This window comes from Panthera onca, chromosome C2 (assembly GCF_046562875.1).
Source record: "Panthera onca isolate mPanOnc1 chromosome C2, mPanOnc1 haplotype 2, whole genome shotgun sequence".
NCBI classification, from domain to species: domain Eukaryota; kingdom Metazoa; phylum Chordata; class Mammalia; order Carnivora; family Felidae; genus Panthera; species Panthera onca.
In genome coordinates this window covers 157,763,340-157,790,900 of record NC_138347.1, presented here as the reverse complement: position 1 = coordinate 157,790,900, position 27,561 = coordinate 157,763,340, and the positions used below count along the sequence as shown (strand labels likewise).

Below are 27,561 nucleotides of genomic sequence, written 5' to 3'. Positions count from 1 at the left end.
TGATCTAAAGGCACAAATGCACAAACACGTACACCCTTGCCACTTGCCAATGAGGGACACCCAAAGCCACGGCCAACTGGGTACAGCTGGGGGTGATACCGCTCCCCACTGTTCTCAGAGTCCAGCATTTCCAGTAATATCTTCACTCTCTGGGCCCCCAAACAGTCAAGCCCAGTGTTACCTCCCCACAGTCGTATAACCTAAGGACTTCGGCAGTAGATTTCCCTTTCGCTAATATGCCTTACACACAGTAATGAAATACAAACAGAGCAAGTTCAAAAACACTTCCCATTTGGAAAGGGGTGAAGCAGATCTGCCTCAAGGACAGCACCTTACATTGTCCCTCAGTCCACAGCAAATTTCATAATGTCATACAATGGCACACAGCAGCACAGGCCCTCCTCATCCAGTTGCCGCTGAAAGGCAGGATTCTCGTGAACAACCAGGAACGTGATAGGCCCAGAGAGTCCCACGAGCGTCATTTGTTGACCGGCCTCCGTGGCACGGGAGTGAGGCCTTTGGTCAGCACACCTGGCTTCCAGGTGGGCAGGGACCATATCCTTGTCATCATTATATTCCTCACAGTGCTTACTAAGACAGGCTCTCTGCCCACACGAGCTTTGGCTCGTTGTAAAACTATCTTTCAGGGTTGAGACGGTGCAGAATCTCAATGCTTGGTGTTCAGGATGGAGAGGAGAAGAAAGGAGAATGGCTGGGGTGTGAGCCGGTTGCTGTTGGCGGGCAGACAGACGCCTGGACTGATGAAGTGTCAAGGAAGGAGGCTGGTGTGGGATGGAGAGCAGGTGGCGGCCTCGAGCTGCTTTTGCACTCCGAGGGGCCACGTGAGGCAGAAGCGACGAAGCTTTGTTCTGCTCTTTATACCCATGTCCTTGGTCCCGTCACTTCAGAGCCAGCAGATGGCTGCCTCTCCCACCCAGCTCGGGTAGGTTGATAACGGCTGCCAGGCAGGAGCCCGGCCGGGGTGAGGGTACGGAGGCAAGCTGCTGACTCAAGGGAGGGATACTCACTAGGCCACGGGCCTAGAATTTAAGTTTGTGCCACTGTTCAGCATAATCCTAATATTTTTCACCGAGTGTTTCCCGCATCCGAGCAACAGCCTATGTACTTTTCAGGTACGTGCCATCTCGTGTCATCTTATGCCAACCCTGTGAAGAACACACAGCAGTAGCCCCATTTCCTTTCCAGGTGGATTCCTTGAGGTCACGTGCAGTAGACACAGTCCGTGCCTGCCCGCTAGGCAAACAACAACTCGCACGTGCCTCCACGGCAATGGCCAGTCCCCGTGTCACTGTGGGGGACCCTTGCCCTCAGACTGCCAGGGTCCACTTTGTCCACCTGCAGGAATGCCTTTGGTGCCTGGGAATTGAGGTCTTCTGGGGGGACGCTGAAGCTGGGGCTGCTGGGTGCAGGAGTATAAATGTTCTGCTGCGTTGCCTCCGATAGAGAACCCTGAGAGATGACCTACGCTGATCCCAGAGCTCCCAGAACCAGCCAAGCGGGAGCCCTCCTCCGTGGGCTGTCGTTTGCTGCCTCACGTGTCACCCCTGCCTGCTCCCACTTCCCTTCCCTCCTGGCTCTTCCTGGGAGCATTTCCCAACGAAACACTTGCATGTAAAGTCTCATCTGGAGGTCTCCTTCTGGAGAACCAGACCTTGGACATCACTTGGCTGTAAGTGCCAAAGCCTCAGTTCAAATTCAGGTCCAACGATCTACCGTGTAAACTGCCTCAAAAAGAGCACCACCCTGAGGGGCTCCTGGGTGGCTCTGTCAGTTAAGCATCCGACTTTTGATTTTGGCTCAGGTCATGATCTCACAGCTCATGAGTTCGAGCCCCATGTTGGGCTCTGCACTGACAGCACAGAGCCTGCTTGGGATTTTCTGTCCGCCTCTCTCTCTGCCCTGCTCACTCTCTCCCTCCCTCTCTCAAAAATAAATAAAGAAACTGAAAGCAAAGAAAGAGAGAGAGAGTGTCACCCCGCCAGAAACAATGACAACAACGTAACAGTAAACTTCCAAATAGAAAGACGGAAGACCTGAACTAGAACTCTCACCAGTGCCGGGCGCGGACAGCCTCTGCCTGTGGGCCACGTGGAGCTTTAACGCCCCCCATGCTTCCTCCTCCGTCGACAGGCCCAGCATAATTACGGTGGAGACAGGGATTCCAGTTTGGGAAGCGAGGAAGGCTTTCCCAAGCCTGCTAATTTTTTTGTTCTTTCTTTCAAACCTCTCTGCAAAGAGTAGAAGTTAATTGATTGTCCTACAGCCCGGTGTGTTCCATTGTTCTCTTTTCCACAGCCAAATGAGTGTGCAGATTTGATGCGTGCGAAGTAACATCTTCTGTAGCTCCTCCCACTCGCCGAGAGAAGGGAAAGACACTCACCATGGCACTTGTAGTTCACACATTCTTCCACTCAAGTGGCAGGGAAGCAAAACGCCTCAAGCTGGGGGTGGAGGTCGGAGCGGGGAGCAGAGCGCTTTCCCTGTCTCGCCATATTTGGGAAATCATTCTAGAGTAGGGAAAACAAGATGCCATCATCGTGAATATAATCTCACATAGAGAGAAAGGAAAGTGTCTTGTGACTGTCATGAAACCCCACCTATCCAGAGTCTCCTGGAAATGCTGAGGTCCGTGGATCTCAGGAACGCTCTCACTTAACCCTTCCCCGGCCCTCCAACTCTCTCCCAGCACGGGCTTCACTTCCTCCCCGCCGCACCCCCCACACCCAGCCAGAGAACTTCTGTGGAAGAGTTTCGAGGTGACTCCTGAATGAGATGCTCTAGGGATTACGCGAGGTGACAGGAGATCCAGGATTGGCTGAAGTAAGAGTCTAGAACATTCCTTACTTTAATTGCGGGAAATTCTACCTGTAGAGCTAAAGCCAGGGGCTAGGTTCCCCTTTGCTCACGCCGACTCAGAAGCCAAGCACCTTTCAGAGGGACAATGGCTTCCTTCAAGAGCAGTTGTCACTACGGGTTTGCCTCCCTGGTGGAAGTTTGCACCAGGAGCAACACAAGTAAACTTGAATCAGTCATACCCCTTATCTGGCCTTGCCTACACACACTGAGTATTTTGTCTGCTGTTTCCCAGACATTTCTGGTTCACCTCCCTCCATGAATATGATGGGATTGCATGCCTGGGCCCCCGTAGTTGCTTGAGGACATGACCAACTCTAGCCAATAAGCTGTAATGAAGTGGCATTTAATTGCCAAGGCGAGGTCCTCCAGAAGCCTCTTTTCCCTGTGTCATGATGACCAGAAATGCTCAAGATAGCAATGCTTCCATCAGCCTTTGCTCTCTGAATGACTATGAGCAGACCCTTCCACATCCATGATGACCCACAGTGGACATGTGAACAAGCAGGAAATTAATCTCTGTTGCTTTAAGATACTGAGATCGGGGTTGTGCAGCATCACCCAGCCTATCCTGACTTGATACACACTTGATATCTCTTGTTTGGCAATTGATGTAATTTTTCTAAGGGATGTAGGTAAATTATGACTAAATATATCATATTAGGAAAATATCCTTAGGGAAAAAAAGTGTCTATCAATGAATGGTACAAAAGTACAAAAGAAGGGAAAAAACCGATGTCAGAGTATATTAAAAGATAAAAGCAGGGGATAGAATTTGCCATGTGGATGAGTTTCACCAAGGATCCGGCCGGCTCCAGAGGTGCCCCTATTGGGAGTATGAATCAGGAGGATTTGGGCGATAAAAACAGCAACCCAGGTTCTATGCCCCTGACGCCAGAAGCCCATTGGAGGAAAGAACAGTGTACAATTGTTACCAAAAGGGCTGCAGCTCCTCCTTGGCTGCTACCAGCAGGGGCCAATCAGTCAATGTCACCCAGAAAACCAGCACAGCGAGAAGAGAAAGAAGAGAAAGACGTTGTTACACAATAGTCATTCTCCCTCTGTAAGTTACGAATAAAAATGCAAATTATGTCCTGGTTAGTGCCGCGTTCAGTTTAAAATACTCCCTTTCCCAGACTCCCTTGCAACTAGAGGGTGGTCAGGAGACCAATTCCAGCCAGTGGGATATAAGCTGCAACGTACTGGGTGGAGCTTCCAGGAGGATTCTGCTCCCCTAAAGGCACAGACCCAGTACCTTGTGCCTTTCCCGGGAGCGACGCCTTTCCCGGAAGCGACGCCTTTCCCGGAAGCGACGCCTTTCCCGGGAGCGACGCCTTTCCCGGGAGCGACGCCTTTCGCGGGAGCGACGCCTTTCCCGGGAGCGACGCCTTTCCCGGAAGCGACGCCTTTCCCGGGAGCGACGCCTTTCCCGGAAGCGACGCCTTTCGCGGGAGCGACGCCTTTCCCGGGAGCGACGCCTTTCGCGGGAGCGACGCCTTTCCCGGGAGCGACGCCTTTCCCGGGAGCGACGCCTTTCCCGGAAGCGACGCCTTTCCCGGAAGCGACGCCTGGCGGCGCTGCCTCCGTCCTGTGAGCATAAGGGTGAGCGCCACGGGCCCAGGAGAGTGGAGATGAGCCAAGCCTGGGCTCCTGACCCAGCCCTGCGAACCGCCACATCAGCCCTGCGCCATCTCCTGACACCTCAGCCCTGCACGGCCACCTGACACCTCGCGCTGGGTGACAAAGCGAACTTCGCTGGCTTAGGCCCCCCTTGGCGGGTTCCTGCTGCGCACAGCTGGACCCACCCCCAGCGGCCCACCTGGGAAAGTGCAGCTCCCGGCGAGGGCCTGACCCACAGAAGGGTCTGGCTTGGCCAGCAGAGCGTTTTAAGTGGTGATGTTTTAAATGTGGGGAACCGCATTCCAATTTCAGATTTCTGGCTTCTTTTGAGGAGCTCTAGGGTATGAGAAGATTGGGCATCCCTACGTGGCGGTGCTGCCCTCTCTGCTCCTGGAGCTCCCTCTGACTACGGCGAGGGTCCCCCGAGGTGGCCCTGCTCATGCAGACGCTCAACCCGTCCCTGAGCTGCTCCAGCCACTGTTTTGCTTGCTTGGCCCCCGCAGCCGCGAGTCTGAAGCCCTCGTGGAGGAAGGAGCGCAGGCTTGGCAGTGGCCACTTCAAATCCCTGCTCTGAGCCAGTTATTCGGTGTCTCTGAGAGATAAACAGCTACCAGAAGGGGACTGTGGGTTTAGAGGGGACGGTGTAAAAGCACTTCACGCGTTATCTGCTATTTCAAATAAATCCATAGAGCCCCTCAATAAATCTTAGTTCCTCTTCTCTCCTCTGTCCTTGAGTTCTCACGCCTCCTGTGACTGAATAGCTCAGGGGTATGCTTGGCCAGGCTTAAACACACCAACGTCCCGTCCAGAGGTGACACCCCCAATTTAGTGACCAAGTTCCGCCTCTGACTTCTGACTTTCAGGACGGTCCCGGGCAGAGCCTCCTTTACAAACATCAGAGTTGGATTCTGAAAAATTCCCTTCAGTGAAATGAACCTAATGTGACCAACAGGTCCTTTTTCTGGCCCCCCTTTCCAGCCTGGAACATTTGTCGAGGTCTCTTGTCCATCGTGGTCCCCTAGGGCTTAATGGTTTCTGTTGGCCCAGGGTCCAGGCAGCTCCACCCCATCCGTCAGGGATTCTGAGCCACAAAAGGGGTGCACCTCTTTCTCTGCCTTCCTCCCTAACGAGCTGGGTGAGGCTGAGGGTGGGAGTCAGGTTGAGGCGGGAGAGAAGGGGTGAGCAGAGGGAGGGTACAAAGAAACAGTGGCTGACAGAGGGGCACAGTTACCACATCAAGGGGGGATGTTCTGAGGGGCCCAGTCTCTCCCCCCCCCCGGTTCTTTGACTCCCCCCCCCCACCATATCTGTGACACATCTGTGCCTTCATAGCATCCAGCCCAATCCCCAGCATAACACCACCACCTGGCCTCCCCGCCTCTCCTCTGACTCGCCAAGCCACGGGTACCACCCCCAGATCAGGTGCCTTCTGGACCTGACCATCCTCTCTCCTGACTGTACTTCTATTTCTCCCCCGGCGTGGGGTGGGGTAGGAGGGTCACCTCCTGTTCTCTCTTGCAGGCCATCAGTCCCTCGCCCCCACCTATGCCTCCCAAATAACATCTTTCCCTACAGAAACCTTCTCCCCACAGCTACAAAGACATTATTTGCACCTTTAAATGGGGTCACATGGGAAGTTTTCACACTTGCCGTATCAGAGAATTCAGTTTACGGTTGGCCTTGGGAACCTGCACACCTCCACCTGAGGGTCCCCCTGATTGCTGGGCCCTAACTGCCTGGAGGGGTGAATGTGTGTCTCAGAGGCTACGTCTGACTCCAGAACCAGCAGGACCAAAATCTCAGGATCTCGGGCCCTTCACCAGTCCCCAACTGGGACTTGGAGGAGGCGCAGTTCCTCCTAGATGGCAGAAGGCTGGCCCACTTCTCTGAATCCCAGGGACAGAGGGGACCGCTACGGGCTCTGGTGAGCTTTCACAAGCAAGAAGGGCAGGCATAGCCTTCCTCACCCAGGCAGCAGCCCGTGGAGGGCTGGGCAACTTAGAGACCTCACCGAAGGTGTTGGTAAGTTACTGACCAGCCAGGAGCCCCAACAAATCCCTTGATTTGAATAATACATATCCAAGAATCCCTGTGGAGGCCCTCTTTTGCTAGAGCCAGAATTACAGATTTTCTTTGTGAAACCCCCACCTGTATAAGGAAAATAAATACATGGAATTGGTCATATTGATAATGAGCACGCCGATTGGGTTTTTCTGTGTGTTAAACATTTATATGCATTTTCTCAGACACAACTTAAAACTTCTTGACACTTCTCATAATCTCCCCAAACAAGAAGGGCCCCCACCCATCACACACCAACACTAATGCCCAGTGTGGTCCCCTGCCGCCTTCTTATCCACTAGGCAGCCACAGGCAGGCATGCACTCCTTCAGTCAGTCGCTGCATATCTACTAGGTTCTTACTCTGTATTTTCCAGAGTGTTGGAGGTATTTCCCAGGTATTGGAGGAAACCACCGCAAACAAGACCAACAGCAAAATCAGCCCATGGATCCTCTATGCCATGGGCCGAGAGGAATAAACCAACGAAAACTTCAAAGAGGGCTAACGAAGAAATACACAGGGGCGGGAGGGACGGGGGAAGGAGGGAGGAAGAGGGGTCTCTCTGACCTTGAAGCACATCTCTTCATAGGTGACTTTTCCTTCCTTCACTCCTTGATGCAGCAAACATTTATTAAGCACCTACTATGTGCAGGGCACTTGGCCCTGGGATACAGCAGTGACGGAAAGAGGCCAGAACGCCTGTCCTCATGGAGCTTACATTCCAGGGGGCGGAAACAGAACGAAAGGACTAAAAAGAAGATATGTCAGATGGGATAAGTATGGTGGGGACTCATCTCGAGGTGGCAGTTGAACAGGCCACAGGGAGGACGGGTGGGGGAAGATCCTTCCAGGGAGAGGGAACAGTGTCTGCCAGGGGGCTCTGGATAGAGCCCAGAGGGTACCGAGACAAGACCTAAGTGATGATAAGGAATCAGCCTCGCAGAGCCAGAGCGGAGGGCACCGGGCAGAGGGAACAGCAAGGACAGGCTGGGTGTGATCAAGGAGCAGAGTGGGTCTGACCAGCAAGAGCGGAGTGGCAGCTCTTGGGGGGCGGGGGGTCCTCCTCTATGGCAGGAAGAGGCCCAAGTTCACACCTTGGCGTCTTGGCTGATGCTGTGCCCCTGTAGGGATGCCGTTCCCACCCTCTTCTTAGAAAGTAGAAAACAAGCACCCACTGGTTCGGGCTCACTCCTGATGCTCTGCCCTCTCCTCTCGGGCAGAAAGATTTACTCCGTCTTCAGAGTTTCCTCGTTAGCTGAGCCTCAGTCACATTAAATGGCAGGCAGTCTAGTAGGAAAGACAGTATTTTAATAGTCTCGGCCATCGCTCAGTGCCTGGGCCGAGCTCAGCCGCTGCTTAGTAAATAAGATGACACCCCATTCCTCCTGACACCCCATTTCCTGTCGCACCGGTCCACAGCTCTGGCAACGCGCGCCTCTCGGCTGCCACCCTGTCTCTGTCACACAAGCGTGTCCCCATTCCTTCTGTCGCGAAGGAAGAGAGCCTCCCTGAAGCCTGCTTCCCTGTGGGTGTGGCCCATTCTCTGGTTCCCTCTGCAGCAGGCACTTTGGGGGGTTGTGTGGATGGCCGGTCTCCAGCCGGGCCCCTGCAGGTCAGCTGCGAGCCCCGCCCCCCCCCCCCTCCGCTCAGCAGCGCTCCCACCCCCATCTGGCTGGTGCCACTCTCACTGCTGTCTGAGAAACGTGTACCGGCCGGGCACAAATGCCCCCACGGCCTCTTGGTTCCCCCGGCCTGGCAGCTTCCTCACCTCCCCAGTGTCGACACATTAATGAACAGCCAGCTCTCAGTCTCTGGATTCAAAATATATTAATGAACAGCCAGCTCTCAGTCTTTGGATTTATTATATATAATATATAAAACATATATTACACATAAAATATGTATGTATTTATATATAATATAATTTTGCATAATATATTTTATATAATATATATAATACATATTGCATATATTTCATATATAACGTATATCTTATATGTAATATATAAAATATACGTATATAGTATATAAAATATACATATATTTATATTATATATGTGTGTATAGATATGTGCTGAGTGCTGGCTGTTTATTAATGTGTCTAGATATATGTATCCTCATTCCCTTGGTGACCTCATCTAATCCCACAGATTTAAATGCTATCTGTATGTAGCCCAGTGTGCTTTCCTTATATATGCGGCCACCACCAGACGTGGCCACTTGGAGGCTTATCGGTCAGGAAAAGCTAGATTATGATGCAGAACAGACAACTCCTGCTCCCACATCTCAGTGGCTTAACACTACCCAGTTGTGTTCTTGCTGGCGCTCCCTGCCCGCCACAGGTCAGCCGGGGCTCGGGAACCCCTGGCCGGTGGAGGCCCCCCATCCTGTGAGCAGCCCCGCCCACGCAGAGCCTCGGGGCGTGTCGTGGCAGGGACTGGAGCGTGGAGAGCCATGCACTTGCCGAACCCCCAACCTCTGGCATGTCTAGCTGGTGTCTTCTCTGTCATCAGCTTAAGCAGTTTTTAGAAAGAAAACATACAGAGACGCACACACGCGCGCAAATAGACGTCCACTCCATAAACTTCACACACGACAATCTGCTTCCGCAAGCAACAGAGTTAATGTTTTCACAACCTTCCCCACCTAGGAAGGAGTTACAACCAAGTCTTGTGGGCAGTCAGGATTAGACCTTCGGCAAGTGAGGGTTTCCCAGTCGGGTACTGACAAATGTTTGACAACCCACTTTCTCAGAAACCCCAAAGCCCTGATTTGAACCGTTTGCCAATCACCGCGGCGTAAATACCCCCGCTGTGGCTGATCTTCACCAAGGTTCTCACCGCCAGCTCACAGAGTTACTGAGTATGTCCCCATTAGCTCCCATGAGCTGATAGGAGCCAGCTCTGGCACCGTCCCGGTTTTACACCAACACCGCTTGACCTGCTCTCCTGAAAGAGAATGAACGGGGAGAGGACATATATCCAGTCACTGTGACAACATTTTGTGTGCACTTGTTAAGACTGGTACTAGTTGGTATTTGGGTTCCACCGCTTTAACCAAAGACCCAAAATAACCTGTACACCCGTGTTCATAGCAGCATTATTCACAATCACGAAGAAGTGGAAACAACCCAAGTGTCCATCAGCAGACGGATGGGTGAATACAGTGTGGTCTAGAGCCGCAATGGAACACCATTCACCCTCAAGAAGGAGCGAGGTCTGGTACGTGCTGCCACATGGGTGGGGCCCGACAACTGGGCTGAATGACAAGAGCCAGACGCAAAAGGACAACCATTGTACGATGCCACCTGCGTGCAGCCTCTGGGACAGTCAGATTCGTAGAGACGGAAAGTGACACAGTGGTGCTCAGGGGCTGTGTGGTGGGAGGGAATGAGGAGCTGGTGTTGAGCGGGTACGCAGTTTCCGTTTGGGACGATGCAAAGTTCTGGAAATCGACAGCGCTGATGGTTACACCACAATGGAACGTGCTTAGTGCCACTGACGTACGCACTTAAGAATGCTTGAAACGGTAAGTGTTATGTTATATGTATTTTACCACAATAAGAAACGTTTTCAAGAGCACTCAAAATAATAGAGGCTTGAACACCCTTTCTGTCGCTCACAAAAGGCTGGTGGTGGTCCAGGGCTGGCCCGGGGACTCCGGGCTGCTGGCCGAGTCCTCTTCCACCCGGGTACCACGCCGCCACCACATGGGCTGTCCCCCGTCACGGTCTGCACGGCTGCTTCCTTTCCCTCCACCCCACCGGCCTCGCCACCAGCAAGAGGAGGGCACGTGGCAGCGGGAGCCGTGTCCCTTCCCCCCGGGACTCATGGCCTGGATATCTTCCATGCGACTCGGGAACCAGAAGGGATTTATCTAGCTGCAGCAGAGGCTGGAAAGTGGTAGTCTTTCATCCAGACAGGTATGTGTCCGGCTGAAAATTCTCCTGGTCTGTACAAGGGGGAGAACGGATATTGGGTCACGGTTAGTGGTCCCTCTTCCGAAAGCCGTAGTGACCCTGTGGAGTAACCGACATTACCCCACCTCAGCGAAGACGCGTCTGAGGCTCAGAGTGATTAACTCCCCCGGCCCCGAAACCCTGACAGATGCCGCCACGTCGGGCCCCCCCGCAGCCTGTGCTCATTCCCTCCAAGAGGCGACGTTCCTCTGACGCCACCTGCAGAGCTGATGCGCGAGAGAACGATGGCTGGGGGTGCGGGAGGGGGAGCTGCCCAGGATCACCTCTTACTGGACCTGAGCCCCCGGACTCAACCCCAGGGGCACTTGGGTGGTGGCTGAGAAGTGACTTTGAGCTGCTAAACGGCGGTACGTGTGGCGTGTGTTGGAGTCGCCTCCCGTGAGAATCGGGACGGGAGACGTGAGAATTATCGGGAGTTTTGCGACCACCACAAAATTAAGGTGTGTACGTTGACACTGAAATTATATGAAGAGCAAAGATGAGACTCAAATCTGCCACTTCCCACTATCTCACCGCATTTTACCGTTTCTCTGTGCTCTTGGGGTTACTTCCGTGGATTGCTGTGTACACGGTGGAAAGACCGTCAGCCGGTGAGCGGCTGGCCGCCTCCCGCCGACTCTGTGTTCAGTAACGGCACTTTGGTAACTGGGTATCAGCCTTGGGGGGCGGGGGGGCGGGCGGGATGTCTGCGGTACAGAAGTCAGCCAAGGTTACAGATCAGAGCCTGTAGCCACTCACGAACACGTCACTGTATATATGTGCAGAGGTGATGACCAGTGGGGTAACTGGGAGACAGCCAGCTGGGCCGGCTCTCTCCCTTCCCGGCTACGTTCTGGCGTCTCCTCAAAAAGGCCTGCAGAAGGAAGTTGCCTGACTGCATTTTTTTTACAGCCGTTCACATTCGCTTGAAGTTCAATTAGTTCTCGCCTCGCATAGTTGGATGCTCTGTTCTTACGCAGGAGCACATTAAGGATTAGCGTGTCTTCTTGGAAAACTGACCCCTTTATCATTATGTAAGGCCCTTCTTTATCCCCAGTAACTTTCCTCGCTTGGAATTCTGCTCTGAGTTAACGCGTAACTACTCCTGCTCTCTCGATATGGGTTAGCATGGCACATTTTTCTCCACCCATTTGCTCTTAACCGATATGTATCTTTATATCTAAAGTGGGCTTCTTGTAGGCAACATACAGTTGGGTCTGGTCTGACCATCCCTGTCTTTTAATTGGGGCACCTAATTGTTTTTTAATGTTTATTTTTGAGACAGACAGAAAGAGAGACAGAGCACAAGTGAGGGAGGGGCAGAGAGTGAGAGGGACTGAATCCGAGGCAGGCTCCAGGCTCCGAGCTGTCAGCGCAGAGCCCGATGCAGGGCTCGAACTCACGAACCGTGAGATCACGACCTGAGCCGAAGTCAGACGCTTAACCGACCGAGCCACCCGGGAGCCCCTAATTGGGACATTTAGACGTTGACGTTCCAGGCGATTTTTTATATAGTTGGATTCATATCCATCAGACTCGCTACTGTTTTCTATTTGTTGCCCTTGTCCTTTATTCTTATTTCTGCCTTCCGCTCTTTTTTGGCCTTTTGTGGTTTTTTATTATTCCATTTCCCCTTCTTTGTTAGCATGCCAGCTACACTTGCTTTCTCGCCTTTTTTTAGTTGTCACCCTAGAGTTTGCAATATGCGCTTGCAACTGATCCCAGTCCACTTTCAAACAAGACTATACCACTGCACAAGTGCCGTGGGGACGTCATGATCCACTCCTCACCCCTTCTCTCACTGCCCGGCATTCACTTCACCTGCATACAAGCAGACATGGACATTGTCAGACACCCTGTTGGTATTGTTTGGAGCAAATGTATCTGTCAGATCAATGAAAAAGAAGAGGCATAAAAGTTTTCATTTTCTTCCCATTACACACGTGTTACACAGTCCCAAGCTCCTCGCATACTCTGTTCTTCTTCTAGTCTGTGTTCTCCTCGCTTTTCGGTTTTCAAGGAATCTATTGATATGTCCTCCAGCCCCAAGCTTCTTTCCTTAGCTGTGCCCAGTCGACTCAGAAGCCCGTCAAAGCTTTCTCTGTTTCTGTCCGTGTTTGATCTCCATTGTTTTCCGTTTTTCGTTTTCTGTGTTGCTGTTGCTGTTGTTGTTCCTTGTTGGGATTTCCCTCCCCGCTTCCATCGTCTACCCGCCCTTGCGTGCTGCCTACTTTATCCTCTGGAGCCCTCGCATGTGAATTCCAACTGTTTTCAATTCCTGGCCTCATGACGCCAATATCCCCGTCGCGTCTGGTGTCACCGCTTGGTCTACTCCGCAAGTCGTGCTTCTGTCTCTTGCTGCACCTTGTGCTTTTTACTTCAAGCCAGAAGTGAGGTACTGGGTGAGAGGAAGTGTGAATGGGCCTTTGGTGGTGTGCTGGCGAGGTGGGGGGAGGGGGGAGCCCCCGTCTTCCTGGGGGCGGGCTCGGTCTCCCCGTGAGCCAGCGCCTCTGGACCGTGCACTTCACAAGAGTTTCTCAGTTTTCGCACCCCCTCCCAACTTGGATGGAACGGATGGCTGGAGTGGGCCGGTGCTGGGGACTGACCTTCCCCCAAGTCACTTAGGCTCTGGTTCAGTAGCTTCCCCTGAGAACTGGTCTTGTTAAGAAAGGCAGAGTGCTCGGCACATTGAAAAATGGTCCTTTATCCCTCCCTGTGCCAGGAGCCTGATTTTTTCCCAGATATTTGTGGTGGGAGACCAGTGGAGCCACGGAGGTAAGTCTCACAATAGGAGCCACTGGAGGCAAGTATCGCCACAATACTGTGGGGACCCCCCTTCGTGGGGTTGTGTCCCCTGAGCTCCAGCAACTGGCCGGTTATAGTGGAAGTGGAGGCTTATCCCACCCACGCGCTGGCCCCCACCATGCTTCCTCGTCCCTTCTCAGGGAAGCCAAGGCCACCATGCTCACCTGCCTCCCCAGCCTCAGGGGCGGTGATTTGCCCTGAGTCCTCCTCCCTTTCATGGATCCCCAAAGATTTGTGGATCTCAGTCTCCGTGGCTTGTCACTTGTTGGGATGAGATGGCAACTTCCAAGCTCCTTACATGTGGAGCAGAAACCCTAAATCCCTGCAGATTTAGGGGTGGGATTTCTGGTAAGGTGTTCAGGGATCGACGGAGAAAAGTGATCCGGGCTGGGATCCACATCCCTACCATAGCTTTCTGGGGCTCCACTCGTGGCTGCCCGGTCGCCCCGCGCCCTTCTGTTCTCACAAGCTGCGGTGTGACTAGCGGGTCCTCTTCCTCGCCAGAGGGCCGAGGCAGGCGCCAGGAGGCAGGTCTGATGGGCGGGGATGAGTGGCTCTCTGCCCTTTGAGGGGACAATGTCCATTTCCCTCGTGAACCATGAATCACATGATCACGTGATGCCCCCTGCCCAGCTCTAGGTTCGTTGTGTGACCTGCGGGCAGCGGGGGGGCTGGAGGATCCGGAAGAGAAGACGGACAGCGGGCAGAGGCCGAAGGCAGGCCGGAGCGTGGCTCGGCCAGGCAGGCCGGTGCTGCTTCCCCAGGAATCCAGGGTCACCAGGCCCAAGGGCTCAGCTTCTCGTCTCTTATCAAGACACACGCGCACAGGCGCCCACACGTCACCTTCAGAAGAGAGAAAACAAAAGCCGAGACACGCAGTGAAGGATGAGGGGTCTCCTGCCTCGCTGTGTTTTCTGCGCTAAAAACAAAAGCAGCAGGGAGAAAGCCCTGCCTAGAAGGCAAAGCCGAGTCCCCTCGGCCCCAACCACAGCTTCCTTCTCGGCAAGGACTGTGCTCACCGTCCAGAGACGTATTCTGGTTCTGCGAAGGGCAAGGATGGGCTGGCAGTGTCCACATTTGGCCCCCACGGCTAGGCTTTTGTACCCTTGGCTGGCTCGAGTGCCAAGTGTAGGCTGTGACCTTGGGCTAGGCAGATGCGAGACAGTTACGCCAGGGGCTGTGGGCCACGCTGTCCTTGCTCGCGTCTGCCACACGAACAGGAACATTCTGATGCCACGTGTGGGGCTGAAGTTCTCAGCAAGGCTCTGTTCGCGTCTTTAAATTTTTTTTTAATGTTTATTTATTTTTGGTAAACAGAGAACACCAGCGGGGGAGGGGGAGACAGAGAGGGAGACACAGAATCCCAAGCAGGCTCCAGGCCCCGAGCTGTCAGCACAGAGCCCGACGCAGGGCTCGAACCCACCAACCGTGAGATCGTGACCTGAGCCGAAGTCGGACACTCGACCGACTGAGCCCCCCCAAGCGCCCCCTCCAATTCCTTTTTATAAAATGGGGTTGAAGACCCCATGAGCTCACGGCATTGGAGCCCTGGGCAGACGTGTGTACCTTTGTCCCCTCACTTCCTGCCTCTCGTCCCCACCCCCCAGGAGGAGGCAGGACCGTCCTCTCCTTCGTTCTCTGCATCACACATCGTTCACCCCCTTTCTCTCACTTCCTCAGGGTCCCGGTTCCCGTCAGCACTGTTGGCAGAGGGGACCCTTTTCAAAGCACCTGTTCAGCTTCCAAACTTCCAGGATCAAGGTCTCTGAAAGAACAATGGCCACCCCTGCCTTGGCCACTGCCCACGCCCGCACTTAAATTCTCAGTGGCGTCCCAGAGCCTCCCGGACGCATTAGCTTCCCTTTGCCGCTGGACGGATGACCCCGATTTAGTAGCTGAAAACAACAGAAATTCACTATCTTCTAGTTCTGGAGTTCAGAAGTCCAAAACGGGTCTCTCCGAATCAAGATCACAAGGCTTATGCCCCTGTCCAGAGGCACAAGTGGAGGGTCTGTCTCCTGGCATTGCCCGGCCCGTGGCCCCCTCCCATCTTCAAAGTCAGCAGCGTCTGGCCGAGGGCTCTGTGCCACCGTGTCCCCGTGACTTTGACTCTCCCGTGTCCCTCTTCCGCCTTTCGAGCCCCTCGTGATTACATCGGGCCCGCCTGATAATCCGGGCGACTCTCCCCACTTTAAGGTCAGCTGATTAGCGACCTACTCTTCCCTCTTGCCGTGGGCACAGCGTGTTCACAGGGTTCGGGAATTAAGGCACCGACGTCACCAGAGGAGCCATTATTCCGTCCATCACGCAGGCCTAGGTCAGAACGCCCTCCCGGCATCTTTCCCACACAATGCGGCGGGACGCGAGTCAGTGAGTCATCCCCGGCTGCGCCCGTCCACTGACGTTAAGGAAGCGACCCGGAACCAAATCCCTCAGGCCCGAAGGGTCTGGCCCCTGCTTTCCCCTTTGGCCTCGTCTCGGGCCTCTCTTGCCTCCTCTCCCGCCTCCTGCCCGGCAAGCTTCAAATAGTCCCTCATCCTGACCCAGCCCTGTCCTGCCACCCGGCCTCCGCAAGGGCCGCTCCCTTTGTGCGAACTGCCCTTCCCTTTCCACTCTGCGTGAGGAGTCCTCCTCAGCCTCCAGGCCTCGGCCTGAGGGTCACTCCCTCACCTCCCTGATGCCTCCGTCCGCCCCTCCACGCTTTCACTTGCCGTGATGTATGTAGCAGCTCCCCGGGTGAAAGCTGCCGTGGGGACGGGGTGGTGGGCAGAACGGTGCCCCCTTCCCCAGAGATGCCCACCTCCAAATCCCCAGAACCTGCAACACAGTACCTGCTGGCAAAGAGGGCTTTGCGGGTGTGATCAACTTCGGGCTCTTGAGGTAGGGCGATCAGCCAAGACGAGGCGTCGTGTCATCACGGGGATCCCTATAGGGGGAGCAAGAGAGCCAGAGGTCAGAAGGAGGAGATGGGAGGGCAGAAGTAGCGGCAGGCAGGAGGGAGGTGCTGCGAGGGTGGAGGAGGGGACACGAACCGAGGAGCGTAGACGGCCTCTGCAGCTGGAGAAGGCTGGAAGCAGGCTCTCCTCGGAAGCTTTCGGAGGAAACCAGCCCCACCGACATCTGGATGTCTGCCTCCGGAACTACCACACGGTGAGTTTGTGCTGCTTTAAGCCAAAGTCCGTGGTAACTTATTACAATGGGCTAGAGGCAACCGATCCAGACAGGAAACTGCATTTACGTCTACTCAAAACGGTGTTGCCCGAGCCCAGGAGAGAGCTTCTGGTATAGTAGGGGCTCCGTAAATCTTTTTATTTTTTGATGTTTATTTATTTATTTTGAGAGAGAGAGTAAGAGGGTGCACGCACGAGTTGAGGAGTGGCAGAGAGAGAGGGAGAGAGAGAGAACCCCAAGCAGGCTCCCTGTGCAGTGCAGAGCCCGACACGGGCTCAATCCCACGAACCGTGAGACGGTGACCCGAGCTGAAACCAAGAGATGCTTAACCGACTGAGCCACCCAAGCGCCCCGAGCCTCCATAAGTCCCTGATGAATGAGAAGTGAACCCAGCATTCAGGCATAGTGGCCCCCAGCTTCTCCCTGCCTTCCCGTGCCCGAAGGAAGTAATGTGGGAAACCACTCCTCAAACTTCCCATGCCCGAGACAACAAGAGGAAGGCCAGAGGGGTGCCTGGGGGGCTCAGTCGGTCGGGTGTCCGACTTCAGCTCGGGTCATGACTCATTGTTCGTGGATTCGAGCCCCTCGTCGGGCTCTGTGCTGACAGCTGGGAGCCTGGAGCCTGCTTGGGATTCTGCGTCTCCCTCGCTCTCTGCCCCTCCCCAGCTCATGCTCTGTCTCTCTCTGTCTCTCAAAAGTGAATAAAACAAAATTAAAAAAAAAAAACATTTTGGGGTGCCTGGGTGACTCAGTCAGTTAGGCAACCGACTTCGGCTCAGGTGATAGTCTCTCAGTTCGTGAGTTTGAGCCCTGCACTGGGCTCTGTGCTGATGGCTCGGAGCCTAGAGCCTGCTTGGGATTCTGTGTCTCCCTCGCTCTCTGCCCCTCCCCCACTTGTGCGCGCTCGCTCTCTCTCTCTCTCTCTCTCTCTCAAAAATAAATAAAATGTAAAAAAAAAAAAATTAAAAGGAAGCCTAGGAAGACGGGCTGCTGCATCGGGACAGATGGGGGGGTTGCTACCCCCCAGCCTAAAGTGGCCACAGGGTGCAGCCCAGATGCCTCTGGTACCAAGGAAGAGGCTGTCCCGTGGGAGAAGACTTTTCCAGGTCACTTCGTCACGGGAGGGGCAGGGGGAGCTTCCCGGGGCCTCTGAGTGGGGGGGGGGGGGGGGTTCCTTTTGATGTACATGGTCACAGGGAGGCGGCGGGCCAGGCTGCACAGACAGGCTCGTGGGGGTGGGAGCGGGCGCCCTGCACACCCCTCTCCCCGCACCCCCTGCTGCACTGGGCGCACAAATGAATGGAGATCAGAGCCAGAACTCTGACAGCTTCTCGGGGTAGGAAAGCAGAGAACCGACAAAGGAGGTGCGAGTGTGACAGGAGACGGTGGGTGGAGAAGATGAGCTGGAGGGGGTGGGGGTGTAAGGAGGGAATTCAAACGTGTCCACGATGTTTATGTTCTTAAAAAGAAGGGAATCCGAACATGGCAAAGACAATGGCGTTTGTTGAATCTAAGAGTTAGAATTGGTCATTTTTTCTGCCTTTCAAATGCTTTTTAAAAGAATAGAAGAACGGACAAAGTACTGCTCTCTGATCTGCATGCATAAAGGAATCCCGCAAATTCTCTATCACACACACACTGGTGTCTACAGGGGCTAACTGCCCACCCTGTCTCCTTTTCTTCCCATCATTAAATCATTTTCTGTGTATATAGAATTTATATAATTACAGTAAGTAGTTTTAGTGCTTTTTAAAAATTCAATGAGTTTTCTTATCAATTTAATTATTTCAACACATTGTTCGAGTTAATTAACTTTCACTGAGTTGATTTACTTTTATAGTCAAAAAAGGTTTTTAAAGCTCAACAAAAAAGATTTTTGGAAGTCAACATAAAAATGCATGTTTATTATTGAACCCGTCGTGTGTAAAACATGTATCTGTATTTTCCAATCACCCTATCAGCTACTGCCCAGACATAAACTCTTTTAAGATTTTATATATTTCCTTTTGATTGCTTTTAAGCAATCTTATTTCCTTTGACTGCCACGCATCTGTATTCTTTTTTCCTCTTGACGCTCTACCATAAGCATTTTCATCAAATTTTTAAGAACTTTTTCTAAGCAGAATTTTAATGGATCCTCAACCTTCATTATAGTATATGTTCCATAAATTGTTTACACACCCGCTTCTCACCAGCATTTGGAATGTGCTGAGGCGAACATCTCTGTGTGTGAATCTTGACCTGAAGCGTGTTTGTCTCCTCCAGGCATTTTCTAGAATTGGAGTTACCAGGGAAAAGGGCACCCAGTGCGTAAGGTCCCTGTGACACCGGCTGCCAAATTCCTTCTAGAAAGGATGTGACCCCGTAATGTGGCCACCAGAGAATATGTGCACGCCAGTCAGCTTAGCAAGAATTTCAGAAGCCTAGCTCTTTGATATAACTTGCTTTTCTTGCATCATGAGTTAATTTGAACATTTTTTTCATTTTTTTTAAAGTTCATTTATTTATTTTGAGATTGGGAGGGAGAGGGAGAGAGAGAATCCAAGGCAGCCTTTGCACTGTCAGCGTGGAGCCCAGCGCGGGGCTCGATCTCACGAACCATGAGATAATGACCTGAGCCGAAATCAAGAGTCGGACGCCTAATTGACTGAGCCACCCAGGTGCCCCAGAACATTTTTTTCTTAACTGTCTGGAGCGTTTTTTTAATGTCTAACTGGCGTGTGCTCTCTCTGGAATCTGTGCCCAGCCCCTACCCGCAGGTACAAGTCCTTTATCTACCAAGGACAGCATCCCTTTGTCTGTTTTGTCCTTGAAAATCCTCTTGCCCCAGTTTACATTAGCTTCTGCTCCAAGTAAACCCACCTCTGGCCGTGAGTCTTTGGCTCTAGAGTGGCAGCTTGCCCTGTGGCCTCCGTTCCGTGAGGAGTCCTAGAGAAACCCTGGACTTCTGGGTTTTCCAGCTTTCTCTTAAGGGCGGGAGTAAGGACTGCTCTGTCCTCTACACGTCACAGCTGAAACCAGAAGAGGCTTATTTCTTCCGGAGCTTTTACATTCTGAATTCAATTTCTCTAATGGTTATAGGACCATTCGGCCGTGAAAGAAGTTGGGTTTGTAATTAACAAGCTCCCAAAAAGACACCTCCAGGCCCAGATGGCTTCACCGGAGAAGTCTAGCAAATGCTGATAGTTCTATGCCTTTTTTAAATGCTCTGCCTGAGTGATTTTCTGGATCTAATCCTCTGTTCCTACACGTTTTCATTCTAACCCGAATGTGCTTCCAGTTTGTATGTCCAGCCGGGTATTTGCCTTCCGTGGTGACCATCGGACGGTGGGTTTTGCCGTCGCTCTGCCTGGCACACCGTCTTCATCACCGCGTGCATTTAGCACATTTTCCAACTCTTCCAACTTCCTCTCCTTTCTCTTTGTGCACTTTCTGACTTCGCTGATAGAATTTTGCAGGTGCTCATAGAAACGAAGGACCCCTTGTATCAACTGCCTTTGAGAGCGGTACGACACGGCCCCTTTGGATTTTCGTCGGCATGTAAACCAACAAGCACAACGACAACAGAACGCAGTGGAACAGCTCAGTCCCTTCGCAGCCTCGTCGTGTTTGCTCCATTCGAGGGCTGGTTCCCCTCCCTTCCTTCTGTGGGGGTGGAAGGCACGCGGCTGGTGCCGTGATTAAACACGGTACTGGGGGCTCTTGGCGGCAGGAACCGCGTCCTAACCCTGAACTTCCTGGCTCCGTCTGCCAGACCGTAGCAGAGTCGGGCAGAGAGGCCCGGGGCAGCATGGGCACAGTTTGGGGGCAGTCACTTCAGCTCTGTTCCAGGGCCCGCAGAAGTCTCGAGAGGCCCGTAGGCCAGGATTCCAAAAACCAGGCTGCACGTCCGACGCACTCAAGAAACTCGGCAAAGACAGACCCCTGACCTCCGTGCCGAGAGTCTGATTCAGTAGGCTGGGCCTCGGAAGTTTTAACACGAACCCCAAGGCTACTCTGCCACGTGACCAGCTTCAATGCAGGGCTTTCCTCTGCCTCCATGAAACCGCCCACCTGTGCAGGTCTCAGAAGCCCTGAGAGGGCTCCTTTCTCTGGAGATCATTTTTAGAAAACTATTTTTGGTTCCCCCTTCCTGGTGGTGATCAGTCCGTAGACTTTCCTGAGTTATTCCCCTTCAGCTCCTGAGTACACGGCCAGCTTCGGAGCGGGACACCCCCGGGGCCTTGAGTCAAAGCAAGAGATGAGAAGTTTGCTTGAGTTTAATTTCCGGGCAAGCGGTATGAACGTTACGGCCACGTGAAGGGTCCCCCGCTCCACAGCCGAGATCAGGATTTTAAAAGCAGCACGGGGAGATGCCTCTGTCCCCGCCGGGACCAGGCCCGTGAGTCTCCCTTGGGAGGTAATGCTCACGGCCCTGCTGAGCAGACCGGATTCCCGGGAAGCAACGGCCTTACCCTTGTCCCAGCAGGACCTCCTCGCTCTCCCCACCTCTCCCTCCCTGGCCCACGTCCATTCTTCCAGCCTCGTCTCATTCGCCCCCGACTCCTGAGCATGGCACTGCGTCCCAGCACGTGCTGGGCAGAACTCCTCACGACGGGCTTTGCCAGCAGCCTGGAGCTTGTCAGACAAACGCGTTTTCCACCCGCCTTATCCAATCCCGGCCCGATCCGCTCAAAGCAGCTCCTTCTTCAATCTCTCTCCTGCATTTTGTCCTGTTCTTGGGCTGCTGGAGTAGCTGCTGCTGGGAACAGCCGAAGGTTTAACCGGCTTTGCACTGGCCCACAGCCCCGGGAGCCCAGGAATGGAGTTCCAGGGAAGTGAGGACTAAGACCTTTCTAGTCCATTCCCACACGTGTGGTGCTGCCACGCGAGGGTTTCCTTCTGTAATGCTGACCCGGCCGCACCCCGCTTCCACGCAGGAGCAGAGCTGCACCTACGAAGCAGGGTGGCCAGATGCCATGAGAGCAGGTCACCAGGTCCACCTGCTTTCCTCACACCCTGGGAAACAGGGCCTCACGTCATCCTACACCCTCTTGTCACCTGCGGAGAGCCTGATTTTCCTGGAGGGCACAAACCTTTGGGCAGGTTAGGTGGCCATCCCACTTTCTTCTCCGAGGTCCTTCCACATTCCGTCACTCCCACCCCACCAAGGACCAGGGTGCTGCTGTCCGGGCCCCAATACTTAGCCATTCCCAGGGTAGCACCGTCTAGATTGTAATGTATGATGTGCATGTCATGTATGATGGTGCAGTCTGTGCACTGCTCAAGTCCACAGGAGTGGGCAAACTTTGGCCCACAGACTGGGTGGCTGGTTTTGGAAAGCTGTATTGGCTCCCAGCCACACCCGTTCCTCTACATATTGTCTATGGCTCCTTTGGCACAAGCCCAGTAAAGGGGATCCGGCTGGAGAACCACAGCACCTAATCATGTTCACCCCTGAGAGCTCACTGTGCACTGACAGGTCCCTGAAAGGCTCAGAGAGATTTTTCATCTGAACCTCTCCTCCCGCAAACAACAAAACCGTAGTACAGACGGGGAGCTCATCTGTGCTAGAGCTGGGACAAGAGTCCGGGCTTCCTGACTTTCCGACACGGCTTTGCAGGGTGAGCACCGGCCTGATTCTTGTGCCGGGAAAAACCCGGCGGCGGTGTTAGAGAATCAATTCTCAACGAATGTCATCTAACAGGCACGAATGGAGGGGGTTCACCTAACGCAGTCACTGCGCTTTGCACACAGTATTTTAAAATTTTGTGGCACTATTCTTGTGGAAAAGTATCTCTGTATCCAAAAATATGTTTTTTTCTCTCTGAGAAAAGGACATTTAAAAGGAAGTGCTGTATTTGTTCCAGTTTCTTCGAGAGAAACGTGATTCCAATGTAAATGGCCGAGAAGGGCAAGACTAGGACAATGGTCCAGATGTGAAAGGCAAACACAAGGGTGTACTGTGGAAAATTTTGTTCTTGAATGTTTAAGCTCTTTTGTTTTTTTTTTTTAATTGCATGGCTTGAAATTTTGACCTTTTAATACACAAAACTGACAAATCGGTTTTATGATGCAAATCTAAAACAACCTATTAGCGGTGCCAGACTCTGTTTTCTCAAAGCCGCCTTCATTTGCAACACATCGATATGTTCATTTGACAAATAGTGGCTACATGATTGCCTTTGAACCCACGCGAGATGTTTATGGGCAAGACGTTTGCTCTGCCGACTTCAGGGAGACCAGGCAGGGCTTTCTGGAGACCGAGGGCACCACCGGGTCTCCGGCAGCTGGCAGACCCTACTGAGAAGGCACACGGCGGCAAGCAGGCTGAAAGCCGTCCCAGCAACCCCTGCTAGCTGGTGTTCGCGCCTCTGTGTGAGCCCCTCCCTCCCTGGAGTGTGGGGGAGTCACGTGACTTCTTCTAACCAACAGAACCTGGCAAAGCTGAGAAGGTGTTACTTCTTGTGATTACAGCGCCTAAGATCGTAACTTCTGTCTTGGCGGCCCATTCCATTGCCTTCTTAGCTTACAAGCTTTGGTGAGCGGAGTGACCACACCGGGGAGGTTCACATGGCAAAGGACTGAGGGTGGCCTCAGCTGACAACCAGGCAGGAACGGAAGCCCTCCATCTATCAGGCCGAGTGGAACTGAATCCCCCCCGGCAACCACGTGCGCCTGGAAAAGTCCTTCCCCACTCAAGCCTTCAGATGAGAGCCCCACCCTGGGCGCCGTCATAACTGCAGCCTTGGGAAAGGTCCTGAGGCGCAGGACGAGTGACCCCGTGCCCAGGTTCCTCATCCACAAGCTGTGAGATAATAAATCTGTTTTGCTTTAAGCCGCTAATTTTGTGGTAATTTGTCACACAGCAGTAGGTGCTCAAGGCCTTTGCAGAGGAAAACGCCTCCAGAAGAGAGGGAGCTGGAGGAGGCGGGGCGGGCTGACCCGTGCGAAAGGGAAGACAGAAGAAGGAAACGAGACATGAAGGTCACAGACCACGGTGAGGCTCCAGGAAGGCTTCTGGCAGTGGCCGGGGAGTGCCCGCTGGGCGAGCCCCACGTCAGGCAGGGACGCCTGGCTGCTGAGCCCCCCACCACGCTCGGTCACTGGCTGGGGCTGGCTGGGATAAGTGTGGCCTCGAGGGGAACACAGAGGCGGGTCTGGAGGGGCCGCTTCTGGGGCCGTCAGTCCATCTTTCCCCAGAGCAGAAGCTCCGAGCGGCACCTGCTGAGGTCACCTCACCCTTTTCTGAGAAGGGAGGCCGCGTCCTGCAGCCTGTCCCCCAGCTGAAGATCCACTCTTCGACGTGTCCCTGGCCTCCAGCCACAGAGTCTCAACGGCAGCGCCCAGAGTGTGCATCCCAGTGCTCCTAGGAGCTGTAATTATTTACGTGGATCTAAACGAATGCCTTTAAAAAAATTTTTTTTTAATGTTTATTTTTGAGACAGAGAGAGACAGAGCATGAACGGGGGAGGGTCAGAGAGAGGGAGACACAGAATCGGAAGCAGGATCCAGGCTCTGAGCCATCAGCACAGAGCCCGACGCGGGGCTCAAACTCCTGGACCGCGAGATCGTGACCTGAGCCAAAGTCGGATGCTTAACCGACTGAGCCACCCAGGCGCCCCTAAACGAATGCCTTTTAAACCGCTCCTCTCCCCAGCCTTAAGTGCCCGGGACACGTTCAAGACCAGAGGCTCATCCGTCCTGTTCACTTAGTTAGCTCCCTGGCTGGCACACATACATGTAGAACACGTACGTTCGAGTGAAGAAAGCTTCACAACTCGTTTGATGGCGTTGTTCTCGTGTCGATGGCAGACAACTGAATTTCCATCCCAGCGTTTTGGAGTATTTATTTTGTCCCGGCTTTGATTTTGTATTAGTTGAGAGTCTATCTCTGTCACCGAGGGCAAAATAACTTCCCACTGCTGCTGTAACCCGTCACCACCAAGTCGGTGGTTTAAAAGAGCCCAGATTTATCGTCTTACGGTTCTGGGGTCCCAACGTCCAAATGGCTCTGGCTGGGCTAAAATCAAGGTGTGTTACCTCAGGCTGCTCTGGGAGACAACGCACTTCTTTGCCATCCCGGCTTCTGGAAGCTGCCTGCGTTCCTTGACTCGGGCCCCCTTTGCCCCTTCAGAGCCAGCAATGGCTGGCAGCCTTTCCCTCATCGCATCACAGTGACTCTGACTCTTCTGCCATTGTTGCCACGCTAAAATTCCTAATATAGTTTCTAACGAGAGGCTCCACTGTTTCATTTTGCGCCCCACAAATTGTACATCCAGCCTCGGCTGGGATTTTGCAAGTTCAAGAGCATCATTATTTTGCTCTCACTCTTTTTTCTTTAGTTTTTTAAAATGGTTTTATTTATTTTTGAGACAGAGAGGGATAAAGCATGAGCAGGGGAGGGGCAGAGAGAGAGAGAGGGAGACACAGAATCCGAAGCGGGCTCCAGGCTCTGAGCTGTCAGCACAGAGCCCGACGCGGGGCTCGAGCTCCCGGACCGTGAGATCATGGCCTGAGCCGAAGTCGGACGCTCAACCGACTGAGCCACCCAGGCGCCCCTGGAGATACCTGTTAAATGTACCTTGTCCCACCCCCACCCTCCTCATACACACTTCCGCAGCTGCACATTGGCCTTAGGATGGAACCCACGCGATTATGAGGTCCACAGAACTGGTAGCCAGGGTGGAACAGGCACCAGCTTATTCCTTGCTGCCCAGTCTCTCAGGAGCCAGGAAACCCTTGCTCTTACAAGCCTCCCAGCAGATTGAAAAGGGCAGTTTCCATCTGTGGTGAGAATGCCAGCTGCTTGAGTGTTGAGGGAGGGTCTCTGCGTCTTCCTGCACCCGGGGTCTTACGTTCAAGGCTCAGTGGTGGCTGTTTTCGGCGCTCAGGCCTTATTCCTCTTCCGGGCTCTCAGCGGTGTCTCCGGTAGTTGGAGGAGAGGTATGTGTGCGACCTCTGACCTAACGACCGGCTCCTGTCCCCCCAGGCCAAAGATTAATGATGAGGTACGTGTCAGAGCCCCAATTCACAGGTCACAGGACTGTGATCACCGGAATTCCAGATCCTCCCTCCTCCGAATCAGCATAGTAAACAAACCCCTTCTGAGATCAGATCATTATTTTCAAACTCCTTTGTGATCGGCATCGGACGGCGGAGATGCGGAGGGAACGTGTCAGGAGCGTGATCACCCTTTAGGGTTTTGGGGGTTAGTTTTAGGGGACTGGGAATAGTCTCCATCAGCAATGAGGAAGTTTGAAAGCGTTCACCCCTCGAGCCTGTTGCCGGCTTCCAGGCTACTAAGCCTTCACTAATCTTCCACTACAGTTGACGCCGCGGCGTTCCGAGTAAGGCAGAATATTGCACCTCTCCACCAACCGAAGTCGAATCTGGCATTCCTCAAGAATTCAACCGTTTTGCTTCTGTCGGCTTCGTAAAAATTTGCGGCACTAAGGCTACTGGATGACAGCGAACCAGCCTGGCTCCAACCATAAATAGGAGAAGTAAATTCCAGAGAGGGCAGAGGCCTCCGGAACAGTGTACCAGTGAAATGTTGCAAGTTTCTGGAGCCCTCGGTGGCAGGGAGAGCAAGGCCTGTGAGGCCACTGAAAGCTCAGGATAGACGGGCTTAAAAAAAAAAAAGAAAAAAGGCAGCCTTAGAGAGAGGAGACAGAAATGGTGGTTTCCAGACGGGATATTGACGGCAAACTATATTTGGTTTTCATCTCAGCTAAGTGTGGGGCCTCATTCTCTAAAAGCAGTGCAAATACCCACACTGCTTTTCCTGCCTGGGCTAATTCTTATTTACATTTTTCCGGTAAACCAAAACATCCACGGATCGCTAGATGTGGCCACAACAGTCTGAGGGTGAGTAAAGTAGGTACAGAAATAACACGCAAGTGTGTGTTACAGCAAAGCCCGCCTCCACCTAGCCAAGTCTCAAGCTTGTACGGAAAGAACACTAGGGGACGGTGATTCCCAAAGTCTGGGAGCGAACAGCTAAGTCCCAGTTCTTAGCCTAAGAGAAGCCACAAGGTGGGGAGAGGCCCAGAACTCCGGTGGAAAACCGGGAGTCTGGGTTTTAAGAAGCAGAAGACAGAGTTCAGGGCAAGCACGGCCACTGCAAAATGAGGAGGGAGCCCTGCAAAGCCACAGACCGGAGCCCCAGGTCTGACTGTGACCTCTGCCCGTTTCTGGCTGTGTGCAGAGGGCAGACCACAGCCGATGAGACCTCAGCGGCCGCCGAGAAACAGCGTCTGCAAGTCGAGTCCAACCCAACCGACTGATGAACCACAGAATCGACACTCCCCGCTCCGACGTATTGAGGAATTGGGGGCGGGGGGGAGGGGCGCCCGCTGAAAATGTAGATTCCCAGTCCCTACCCACAGATCTGCAGAATCAGACTCTCTTGGGTACAGTGCCTCGACTGTGCGCTTGTAACAAGAAGCCTCGATGACTCAGACACACGAGAGTTTGTGCTTGGCGGCTCTGAGAGCTGGCACGGTCCACATCTCATGCTTAGCTTTTTTGCCAAAACAGGCTGCGCTTGAGGGCGTGGCGTCTGTCTTGGCCAAGGAAGTCTGTCATCTGCCAAGAAGATGTGTCAGCTGCCTGAATCCTCGGTGCCGGCCACACGAAGCTGAGAGGTCGTTCGGAAGCACGGAGGAGATGCTTCTCCCCGAAGAGCATCACGGAAACCTCCTTGATATGGAAGAGCGCCACGGAGAGACGGGACAGCCGTCCGTCAGCATGAGGCCTTCCCCCGCTGCTCTCTTGGACTCCCCAGACCCCCTTACCCTGGTGCTTCTCCCACTTCACGGAAAGCAGCTCTTTCAAGTCTTGAGCAGATAGGTGTTAAAGACCTGCTGGGGGGGCGCCTGGGTGGCGCAGTCGGTTAAGCGTCCGACTTCAGCCAGGTCACGATCTCACGGTCCGTGAGTTCGAGCCCCGCGTCGGGCTCTGTGCTGTCGGCTCAGAGCCTGGAGCCTGTTTCCGATTCTGTGTCTCCCTCTCTCTCTGTCCCTCCCCCGTTCATGCTCTGTCTCTCTCTGTCCCAAAAATAAATAAACGTTGAAAAAAATTTAAAAAAA

At 53.4% G+C, this 27,561-nt stretch overlaps 1 long non-coding RNA gene across 1 annotated transcript in view; it reads right to left on the bottom strand.

Annotated features, from left to right (window-relative positions):
• The window catches only part of LOC132682851 (uncharacterized), a 33,861-nt gene extending 16,719 nt beyond the window's left edge, over positions 1-17,142 (bottom strand). The window contains exons 1-2 of the long non-coding RNA XR_009611896.3: positions 16,150-17,142; positions 2,402-2,528 (exon numbers count right to left, since the gene is read on the bottom strand). This is a non-coding gene — a long non-coding RNA (uncharacterized LOC132682851). The remainder of the gene's footprint in view (positions 1-2,401; positions 2,529-16,149) is intronic.
• Between the last annotated feature and the right edge of the window lie 10,419 nt (positions 17,143-27,561).